Source organism: Bombus vosnesenskii, unplaced genomic scaffold, assembly GCF_011952255.1.
Source record: "Bombus vosnesenskii isolate JDL3184/JDL3185 unplaced genomic scaffold, Bvos_JDL3184-5_v1.1 scf7180000013311, whole genome shotgun sequence".
In the NCBI taxonomy this organism is placed as follows: domain Eukaryota; kingdom Metazoa; phylum Arthropoda; class Insecta; order Hymenoptera; family Apidae; genus Bombus; species Bombus vosnesenskii.
Window position 1 is genome coordinate 1,110,845 of NW_022882959.1, and position 12,205 is coordinate 1,123,049.

Sequence of the window (12,205 nt, forward strand, 5' to 3'; positions counted from 1 at the left end):
ATCACCTATTTTTTTCGATTCCGCGTTCAAGCAGCTCGAGCGTGTAAAACGCGGAGCGCAAGCTACGGCGTAATCGCTGTAACTTCGATTACGCGTAATTAAGATTTCCACGTCGATACTAGAAACGATGTAACTATTTTGCTGAAACGAATATCGAACAATGACAAATGGAAAACAGCTTAAAAACTATCGGGAACAGAATACAAAGGGACTATAAGGAATTCGATTACAGGTAGATTCGCTTGTTATCCGGAAAAAAGGAGAAGAGCAAGGAAAAGAAAGTCGATAAAATAGTAGAATCGGCGGTGGTGTCGAGCGTGAGGAGAACCCCTGTAGCGCAAGGAGTGGGGGAAGGATAGAGCTCGACGAGCCAATGAAGGGAGGAAGTGCGCGGCGCAGATGCGTGGTACATTCGATGCGCCGGGCTGGTCAGAGCAAGCGTGGACGTGTACCGCGTCGGATCCTTTCGATTTTTCGCTCGATTCTTTGCTCGTTTCTCCACTTGCGACCGCGTTGCGAGTCACACGGCTGCCAGACTCGGACCGATAGCTTCCTAGTTACGCGAGTGCTTCGAACCCGATCGGTTCTTCTTGCCGTTCTCGAATCTTAATCGCCGAAATACGTACGTACTACGGGGAATCGAGAAAACTTCCGGGATTGGAAGGTGAATCGAGCCGGAGTATCGACGATCGACACAGTGCGGACGAATCACACGTGCAGTGACATTGGTATCGAATTTTGAGCGATCAATCGAGATTTCTCCGTCGTTCGTCCATTCGGTTGGACGTAAGACGTACCGCGTGTCGAGTTCGTAGGATTCTAAGTTTCGCTCACGAAACATCTGCGATGATCATAAGAGTGAGAATTCGAGTGACGCTATATATTAGCGACACTGTCTTTCGTTCTATACGTTTTTGGTACTCGCTTTTACTTGGACCCGAACGCATTGCGGCTATTTTGAACGAGTAGACCAATAGCACCGGTAAGAATGTAAAGATCGGTCGGACAGAAGAACCGCGAGTGTCAGTAGTTTACAGTGTCCGGTGAATTTGACTTTTCGAAAGGCATCTACGCTCGCTGGAAGTCGCCAACGTCGAACCAGGATTGGAGCAGAAAGGTCAGTGTGCGTTTCATTGTGTTTCATTTATCGATCGTTGCGGCATACTTTACTATACGTAGAAACACGAAATACAATATACGAAACAACGAGATATCGGAACGACCAGATATATGTGAAAATTATCAGTTTCGTCTTGTCTACGATCGAACAAAACGATATATAGAAAATGTGGGTCAAATCGAATCTTTCGAAGATCGAGTATCGAAAATCGACGTGGATTCGCGTGAAAACAGACGAGATCGGTGGACGTTCCGATGGAACCTCGTTAGTTTTTTTTTTCTTAACGAAACGAAATGCCAGAAACGTGACTGTTGAGCGGTAGTTGAGAAGTAGTCGGGGTGTAATTAAGATCGATAGCTGGAGATTAGATTGTTCCGGGGAAAAGGGAGTAGCTGAAAGGGGGTGCAGAGACGAGAGAATTCGGGATCGAAGGATGGTGGAGAGAAGGTGGTTGCGCTGAAACAAGCGTACGCGGTGAGCGGAGGAACGTTGCGTGCAGGAACGAGGCTCGTTTCGTTTCTGCAATACCAACGATGCGATACAAGTGTGACTATCGCGCGTTCACCTACGATTATCACTGTCAAGGGGGTTTAACAGATTTAATGGAACGTTTCCAACTTCTTTTCCGTCGCTCTACTTTTATTCTTTCCGTCCCTACGAGCGTGCGTACGCCCAATGATTAATTCATGCTCACCTCCGCGTCAACGATTTCATTTTGCACGCAGTACTTGCAGCTTGAATCGGATTAGGTTACGTCGTAAGTTCTCCTCGTGTAAACTGGCTTACTGTCGGAGTTACGTGTTCCGTACTTGGTTTACTAATATTCCACGTTACGTAAATGGACCATGCGACCCATTCTTTCGTATTGGAGCTAAATACGCGTGTTTACGTCCTCTCCGATATTTCCAAAATGTCGCTCGTTGTAATTTCAAAGTATCGAGGACGTTAAAATATCGTATCGATATAGTCGAGCTTCTCGAATATAATCGAATATAGCGTGATATCTCAGAAAAGAAACTCTGTTTTCATAAATTCGCGTATTTCGTGGACGAAGTGAAGTTTCGATCGATTTATCTTCTAAGAGTCTGCCGTGGTATCCGATCCTGATACTCGGTGCTCCTTTCTCTCCTTCTCTTCTTCTCTTTCGTTTAGCCTGTGAATTCTTCTAATTGCACTCGTCAACGAAAAAGACAGCACGCGTCGTTTCGATCGCTCTTTCGCACGCGCGATCTTACGATCGATTTATTCCCATCGAACGGTACGTTCGTTCGATCGACTTTGGACGTTAATGAACGACGGAACGAGCGCGCATCGAAGATTGATAATCGACGTCGGTCGTTCCCGTGAAAGTCAACGTACCGTAAAGTTCTCGGTTCATTCATCGTTCCCACGTTGCGTAATAATCGTTGCTGGCACGTGCCACGTGCGACATACAGACGTTACCGGTTCACGGAAGCGTTGTCGTTTACGCTCAGTAGCCGATTTACCGAAAATCGTCTACATTTAACGGTATTTCTACGTTTCTCTCGGAGAACCGCTCGGAATGCGGCCCAGACACGGCACGATACGATCAAACGATCAGACGATCGAGTTAAGATCGATCCTCTTAAAAGCTACGCCGATCGTACTCCGCTTCTTGTAAAACTCTGGTTCGAGATCAGGGATTAGGTCGTCTACGAGGTTGAACGCGGGTTAGACGATGGTAGAAAGAACGATACCGGTTTCCCTCTTCGAGGTAATGTTTACCACTCTTTCCCTATCTCCGAGCATACAGCTATACAAGTCGTGTATATTAAAGCAACTCGCGGAAGAGGATCGTCGAGAGGTTACGTCGTTACTTATCAAAAGCTACTCCCTGTCTTTCACATTCCCTGTTCTGCCCTGTTCTTACCTCCGACTACTTTACCGCTTTCTTGCCTTGCAAAATGATCGAGCTTTAGCCTCGATGACAGTGGAGTACTCTCTTGCCTCCTTTTTAAGAAATCCAGCTGGAGAGATGAACGTAACGAGGAACAATATCACAGAGACAGCGAGATTTCGAAAGTTTCCGTCGAAAGCGCGTAACGTATTCGTAAAAATTTTCCGTCGCGAATATTCCATTACTTTCGGATATTTAAAGGTGTAAAGATACCCGGAATGAGTATAATATTCGTTCGAATATTTGACGCGTTTAGTACCATCGTTTTACTTCTGTTCACGAAGATGCAAGATTGCTTAAATATATATAATACATGTAAGTATGTCAACGAAAGCCAGCGAGTCAAACCATCGACTAATATCGCGGACGAGGCAGTTTAACGATATCGACTCCGCTATAACTCCGGTATAATAGATCGTTCGGTGAAGGAGGCTCGTTATTGATAATTAATCTCATTACGAGGTTCTAGCGTAGCGGCGATGGAAAAGGACCGATCGGCTCCCTCGAAATCGAATATAATAGCCTTTTCATCGGCTCTTTTTTCACGCACCTTTCATCGCGTATGCCGTCTGCACTGCCGGAGTTAAACTTTTCTTCGCGGACAATATCACCATTTATTATAGCGAACAGTTTTATTCAGCGTATTCTCGTTCGAAAGAGCGCGCAAGGACGAATCTTTTGTAGAAGAAAGTTATCGAAAGCGATTTATTTCGCGGTCGGTGCTAAGCTCGACTGGCCTCTACGCGATGAGAAACGAAATTGGATTTTGAAATGCTTCAAATGGACGACCGTATCGTGACTAATTTTCGTGATAACTAATTTTCAGCGTATATACTCGTATGTATATGTAACGACCTCGAAATCCTTTTTCTTCGTTCTACGTGATCGCGTTACGGGCTTTGTAAACGTTTCGAGCTTCAAAGCAACCTTGTGTGTATATGTGTATACCGGCTTCCGGTTTCCGATCAATCTAAAAATCGTTCACGACTATGCTTCCGGCGGAGCGTGTATCGTGGCATGGTAACCCTTCGACGAAGAATCCGAGACGAACGATTCGAAGGATAGTCGTCCCTTTATCTCGTCGAAACTTTTTCCGCCACTTTTTAAATACAAAGTGTATTTGATTAAAAATGTATGCAATTTAAAAAATATTTCATCTTCGTATAAGAAAAGCTAATAAGTATATATTAAACACGAACAGGTATACATTATGTAGGACGATGTTACAAACGGGAAATTTATAGAGCTATATTTGACGGCTTGCCCGAGTCTCCCCTGTGTTGCACTGCGAAAGGGTTGAAATAATTATACGGAGGTTTGCTTAATATGAAACTTTCTTTGGAAGGAGCACCGCCGAGACGTACATATTTTGTGCACGCAACAGGCTATCCTGGCACTTATACGATCTGGGCAGTACGATTACTCTCATACAGCGATATTTTTCTTGTCTTCGTAATTTATGAGCGTAATATCGAGTAACGCGTAACGCCGCAGCTTTCATAGACTGCCATAAATTCTTTACTGCACGCCTAGGTCGTTAGAAAATTGACGAAGGAATAACTATTCGACGATCGATTTCCTACAGGTCCAGTTTTTACGAATTACTATACGCCTTTTACCGCGTGTCCAAGACGATCGAGTATCGGAAAGAAAATAATTAATTCTTTACCGATAGATTTGCTCGCGGCTTTAAATCGCTGCAACACGAGTATTTCGAGGCATTCGTAGAGACGACGAGTAATAAGTAGTTGAAGAAGAAGGAAGGAAATCGATTCGTGGTTAAACGATCGAACGGATAACAAAACGCGTTCTTCGAGAAACGAGTGCATCCTTCCGTAGTTATGCATTCGTTGGAGCGCAAAGAGCAGGCTACGGGGTTATTTTTGTCGTTTCGTCCACACGGGAAGGAGACCATCCCGGATAAATTTATCGCTCTACGACTCGGTGTCGGTGGCAATTTCGGGATAGGCTTTTATAGAAAAACGCGAGCGCTCGTTCCAGCGCTGTTTCATCGAATTATCGCCACGTACCACCGAACGTCGCAACAGCCTCCATACGCCACTTTGAAGTTTCAAACTATCGTTTAACGATGCTTTCAAACAAATTGTTCGAAACAAATATTCCAGATCTTTCGTTCGTTCGAAAGTTTCAACTGAAAATCAATTTTATTTCAATCGCGCGGCAATTAATTACTCCGAATCGAAGAGAACGCCCCGCCATGAAAACAAAATCAAGCTGGACACAATGGAAGCAGCGCGATTAAAACACGGTAAATTTTCGCGGGCACCGAGCCAAGTGCGCTCGTACGTTCGCGCTAATCGAACTCTTTCTTTCCGATCGCATGTCGCTAATTGCACGCTGGGACTATCGTGCTTCCGTATATCGTGTTCCGTACGCACAGGTTCATCAAAATATTCGATCATTTGTAGACACCTTTTACGAATATATTATGTGTGTCGTATGAAACATTTTCAAAGTTACGACTATTCGTGACGTGTATATTAATATTTCGTCAAATATATATTTTATACGTATACATTTTCGAATTGCTTTCGAATTTGGCCAATATAATCGTGACGACCGAGTCTCGTCATGACTAACGTCATGACTAACGTCGATACGATAACGTTTCGTACAAGGCGTAGAGTACGAACGTAAAAGTTGTCTATGACGATCCTTAACACACTTCCGTGAGCCATCGTAGTATCCTATCGTATACTATTGGTCAACAGTTCGATCAAAGAATTCGTCACGCGACCGCTTTCGATTATTGTTACAACGATCGAGGTCGTTTAGTTCTGTTCGGCGATCGTGTCAGATTTATCGTTACGCCTATTGCTGCAAGTGCTGGGTACAATAGCAGCGCACAAAGGTGATTGTCGTAACGTTCTACCATCGTCGTCTACGGTCCTCGAGAAAATCTCTATACGAATGTTCTATACACGTATGTGTGTATTTGTAGGCAAACGTTCGAACCGAGTATAGTAGTTGGCGAAGGTTGTAGTGGTGGAGGCGTGGATGTGTACGCGCGAAGGGAAAGAGAACGAAAAGCCGGTCTTCGATGGAACACCTGTTCCACAGGTATGCGATCCTTTCCACTCTTCTTTGTGCTTTACCTCTCCGATCCGGATTTCTTCTACGCGTTTCTGAGCTTTGTTACCCCTTTTTGCAGTCGCCGTAGGAAGAACGACGTTCGATGCCACGTATCGCGATATAAAATGCCTCGCGTTCCCCTTTCCACAGCTAACCAAAATTCCCCAAATAAATGTTATAATCGACGATCGACGGCATAATCGATTAAACGGATTTAAGAGACGATTTATTAGATCGTAGTATCGTTAGGAGATGGACTCTGTTGTGACAACGACCATACCCAAATTCACGCCATTCCATACTACCTGACCGCTGGGTTTCAACTTGACCTTTGCACATGGCCCAACATTACGCTTTCTCCATTACGTAGGGCAATCAGGATCCTTCCCTTGTCCTTCAACACCTACAAAAGCGACATATAAAAACTGCAAGCATCCGACCACGAGACTAGTCTTAGTCTTGAGTCTTGTGTACAGTTGTGGCCGTGATTCGAACAACTGTTTTAACTTCGCTTTAACTACTCCTTTAACTGTTCGACTACTCCTTTTTTATCATTAATTTTACGCCACGCTGTCTTCGCTCGTACTATTAAGTTTCGATGACTTTGGATATTTATGCAAATTCATATTTTTATGAACATAATTCGTATCACAACGATGTGTGTTTTTTATTTTGCTGCCTAGTCCTTTTTCTGCGTTTCATACATATTGTAATTGCTAAATACTCGTAACGATATTTTATTTCTCGGCTAGGCTATATACAACGTGTTGCAATAACTGTACGCAACTGTATATAACTCGTTACGAAGTTAAAGTGGAAGAAGGTGGCTTACGCGAAACTTGTTTACCGATTCATCGCCGTTTTATTGCGTCAAAGCGGCCATCAGACACTCGATTACGATTTTTCGCTACCACCTGGCATTGTACGTTTCATCATATCACGTTCGTCCCAAGCTTTCGTAATTCTTCTTTGCTTTACACGTTGCTACCCTGTTCCAGCAAACGTCAAAGTGCTCGTGCACGACAGCTCTTTTGTTCTGCTCTCGAACGAGAACGCAAACGCCACCGGCAAATCGACGTTCCGGGTATACGTGCAATATGTATATCGACATTTATCCATATATGCTATATTTATATCGCGGATGGAAGTCCAATCTATTTCTATATCGCTCGAATATTTCATGACCATTTATTTTATACGTACGTATCGCATTTCGTTCGAAACTTCGTCTTCTGTTTCTTTCGCGCGCATAAATAAATAATGCAGCAGTTATTTCTTGACAAATCGAAAGGTTTCGCTTATTTTAATCGTCCGTTTGTTATTACTTCGCTGAAAACTTGGCTTTTGTTTTGTTTCGTTTCGTTCGTGGATATAAACACAATCGATGGTTTTCTTCAAAATGTACGATATCTGCCTTATTTTATTATCGTATATGTTTCTACGGGTTGAGCGATTTTTATTACACTCGAGCAGTTTCTCGTAAGAAAGGAAACATCGAAACAAAGCTGAAGACAAATGACGGAACATCTGTTCCTTCGCAATTCGCATGTCTCTTGAAATTATTTATTTCTCGTTTCACCTCCCGCGATTCACATCTCCTGCTTTAACATTGATTTATAACGTTTGTCGCGCTTGATCCATTATAAACCGCAACGTGTTCCCTATTGTCTTTGCGTCTACTGGGTATCAAGTTAACACGGAGAACGGAGCAGCAACAAAGCAAGGCAAGAGAAAAGTAGTTAAAGAGGAGTGGGGCTAGAAAGAGAGAGAAGGAAGGAAGTTAACGGTAAAACAGAGAAAGTGAAAGAAAAGGGATCGTGCTTTGGGTAGAGAAAGACTAATGCGAGCCTCCATTTACGGCCAGTTTCCCAATTTTACAGACGGCCAAGCTTTATAGAACTTCTCGAAAACCTAATTCTTCTACTACAAATACGAGCAGGATAATATTCCTGCCAAGCTCTCATTATGTCTTTGAAACCTAAGACTTTTCCGTTGCCTGTCGTTACGTCCCGTCGCCCGACCACATATTCTAATCCATCCTTCGATCGAGATGGCTAACAGCTGTTCAAACATATTTGCTCGGATCCGCAACGATCCCAAGGAATCGTTATCGCCACGTATAAAATCCTTTTTACAGCGACAAAATCTATCGGCGTCTTAAGATTTACTTTATCTTGATTGTTTGTCAGCTAACTGTCGACACCCTAATTTTCTACGATGCGTCCTTCGAATCGAGACACTGCTTAGGGTTTATTGCTCGTTACGATAAAACACGAGATAAGCGGCTTTTCCCAGGTACAAGGTTCGAAGGTCGATTTCACCCGTGAGCGACCTTCGGCAGGGGCCGGCCAGCACCTATTGCTTTCGCTTCTCTACCGAAAATTTTAATCGACGAATCCGCTTGTCTCGTGCTTTAGATACATCCATAGCTAGTTTTCCTCCTCGACGTTGTAACGTCAATTCACATGGCCACTGTGACATTAGGGGCCAGATGTGTGCGTGCCCTCACCGCGTACCCTCGATAACTTCAAGGATTCACCATAAACTTAAACTTTTAGTTTATCGTTTCTGTAAGTTTTGTCGGTTTATGGATGGTCCTTGAGCAGTCCTTAGATCTATTGTACGTTCTTACAAATTACGGAGAAAGTAGGTAGTTACTTAATGGGAAAACCTATCTTCATTTATTAACGTGGGCTATAATCAATTGGCATCGCGGATCGTTACCCTCACTTTTCCTAACGAAAAGTGTGAACGACGAATCCGCGTTGTTAGTTCAAAGGGACACAGCCACACCGAGCTTGCCTCCGTAATAATACGAGAACACCTCGACACTGGAATTACAAACTCTCATCAGTCAACGATCAGTCGCGTAAACGGTGGTTATAAACTTGTGTTATTCAATAAAGTTCTATAGAAAAGAAACGTAATTGTTAACTCAGAGTTAAAATCATTCGAACCATCTCTATTATCTTAACCGAAATAGGCGATCGACTGATTCGTGGCGTCGATTATCGTATCTAGACGAGACCTTACAACTCTCGTTGACGCGTTATTCCGCGAATACGGTCGAACATCTGTTTCATCCGTCGATGCCTTTCCCTCATACTCTCGCTCGTATAATCGTTTACGATGCATCTTGTTATGCGGGTTATCTTCAGGGACGATACGTGAAAAATTGGACTAGGTAATATCGCGCAGCAAGCAATATAGTTGCCGCCAAGCAACCGAGCAGGCCACGGCTCTCGTTGTCGATCCTTTGGCAACCTTCTTGCCGTGTGATCGTCGCGACTCGCCTGGTATATACGCTAGTAACACGATAGTCGAAGCTTGGCTGCACAGTTTGGAGCACATTGCTCCGACAACCTCCATTGTTTCTGACCAGTTTATCGTAACCCAACACTTATTGTGCATCAGAATGCCACGCTGGTTTTGCTCTCTTGGTAGCTCGACGACCTGTTCGTCGGTCTGCCTCCCTTCCAGTCTGTGTACCTTTTTGTCTAAGCAGTTCCTCGTCCCTGGCAATTCTTCTTTCCTTCGTTCATTATTTTCTCGTTCTTTTGACGAAGGTGCTCGGTCCTGAAGTAGAATATTCCGCTTTACGTTGGCTAATTATTCCAAAAATATTCCCGGGGACTGGGAATGAGACGGGGACAAAAAGAACAACGCGTTTATACATCCGTACGATTCACGGCGTACTGTCGAACCTTCGTCGAACTACGAGTCGCTTAACGATTAACGGATAACGCGAAAAGCTGCGTATTGACCTGTAAAGTTATTTCTAACCGGTCGATATACGTAGCAAAAAGTCTCTACGCTGTTTAAAGATTAGAGAGAATAGCCGACGATATACATAAGCGACACGACGATCGCTGACACGAATTATCGTTTTTCCACGGTTCGAGAAAGTCCTTCGGTCGCCACGAAACTTTACTTTCCCTGTATATAAATTCGTAACTTGCGTATACAGCCGTAAACTATATTTTTTATGACCGTCGATTTCTTAATTTCTTTTTTTTTCTCGTACACGCCTAAAATTTCATAAAATATCTGGCGTATTTTGTCCCTGAATTTCGTCGGCAACTTGAACGTTGACAAACCATTTCGACACGCTGTTCTACACGATTAGATTCTGTTCTGTTCTGCGATTAGAAAATTAAGAAATACCAGAAACTATTATAAGGGTGGCGCAACCCCTTCATGTAACGTTACACGCGATGTTAATTATTCTATCTTAATGTAATTAGTAACGAGGGGTTGCAATGATTTTCTAATCGCGTGAAATTGAAAACGTAGACGCTTGAGTATACCGTAGAAGGCACCGCTACTACGCGTGCGATGGTGCAATCAGCTCCGACACTGTAATACAATCGGTATAGGAACTTGACAGTGGTGTCAAGAATATGGGTCAAGGGGCCAGAGTATTTATCATCCGTTCGATCGAACGAATTAATTTTCCTTTCGTTTTCTCGACTCCGTTTCCTGAAACTCGATTTCTCAACGAAACCTTGTAATTTCCATTTAAAATTTCATGTCTTTCAACTCTTTCCCGGTTAACTTAAGAATTCCTGGTTCGTGAGAATTAAACAGCGGAAATTTTGTCACATTTTGGAGAACACAGTTAGAAAGTAGAACCACGGTAAAAAATCGTTTCAGCTGCCGAATATTATAGAAAGCACTCTACGGATATTTCATATATTTTTCCATATTATGTGCATTTTGTAAAATTTTTAACTCTCAAATTTCCTATAAATGCATAAAAATCCGCCGTCTAGCAACGATATACCGAATCCAAATTAATTCGTAATTATCAGGTTAAGCAATGACTGCATTCGTATTTTTTTTTTTTTTTTTTTTTTAAGAGCGCGTTACAAATTAGATCAAAGTTAGATTTGTATGCAGCTAGAAAAAGTCAATAGCCTTGAATCGAGATTAAATGGAAAACTAAATGTAAAGAACAAGACGAAATTTCCACGAATCTACGAGCTTTTAAAACGAAAGTAGCTAGGTCCGTGCGATTAGAAATTACAATGTCGGTTCGACAAAGTGTAACTTCGATCACGAGTTTGTCTTTGGTTGGCGTAACAGCCGCCGTAAGCACTGCCGATTTTCACGAGTACACATCGTACATGGATCCATTTACTTGCGCCGTTCACGCTCGACTTGTTCGCAACTCGATACTCCCGTATTTAATATCACCCTACGAGCGTGACACAACACCCACTCCTGTACCAAGTGACTCGTTACTATCGTTTAACCCTGCAATGCTCGCTCGAAACATCCGGTTAAAGGTATCGACCGTTGACCGGCTGTCCCCGAACGAAATTTTTTCAAACCATCGCTTTATCGTGTTGCTTCGACGACGATATATTTCGATTTACCGAATTCTTTGTATCAAAGTTATATTTTCGGATAGAATCATTCGCTATAGCGTACGGTTATTTTTATTAAAATAAAACTGCACCAAGTTTCACCGCCAAGTTACCGTATTTTATAGCAATAAAAGCAAAATAAAGTACTTGTAACATATTGGCATAACGCGAAATGATCTTCCTCGGTTGGAGTTGGAAAGGGACTTGACGCGTTTGTTATACCAAGTAAATACATAAATAATTATGTAAATAATAACGAACAATCTCTAGTTTGAGGTTTGGACATCGTACTGATATAATATTTGTTTTCTTATGTCAGCGAATATTCCTGTAATATAATGCATCTCTAATCTGTTAAATAAATATTGTTGAAATGATTTCTCACTTTTAGGAAAACTCGATATCTGCTCTAGTGTTCAGTTTTCTCAGTCCTCGAAGCCATTAAGTATTGTTTGGCGCTAAATCAATTTGAAGGGCCTCTCAGCCTCATAGCCTTTTTAGGAACATGCCTTGCACAGATGGTACAACGGGCTATAGACAGGCCAGTTTTCGTAATTATATAAATAACCCATAGACCCATGGTTTCGGAGCTCTGTTGCAATGTAACGCTGCCAGTACTTATACTTATTTAAATATATTTCTATTACACATTCATCCAAGCGTTCCTCTATCGTATAACATCAATGACTGTTATTTAACGAAAAT

The 12,205-nt window shown here is 42.6% G+C and overlaps 1 protein-coding gene across 1 annotated transcript in view; it reads left to right on the top strand.

Moving 5' to 3' along the window:
- The first annotated feature begins 418 nt into the window (after positions 1-418).
- LOC117234949 (protein tincar) overlaps positions 419-12,205 on the top strand; it is a 33,191-nt gene continuing 21,404 nt past the window's right edge. Inside the window, exon 1 of the mRNA XM_033496541.1 lies at positions 419-1,117. The gene's annotated coding sequence lies outside the window, so the exon portion shown is untranslated. The remainder of the gene's footprint in view (positions 1,118-12,205) is intronic.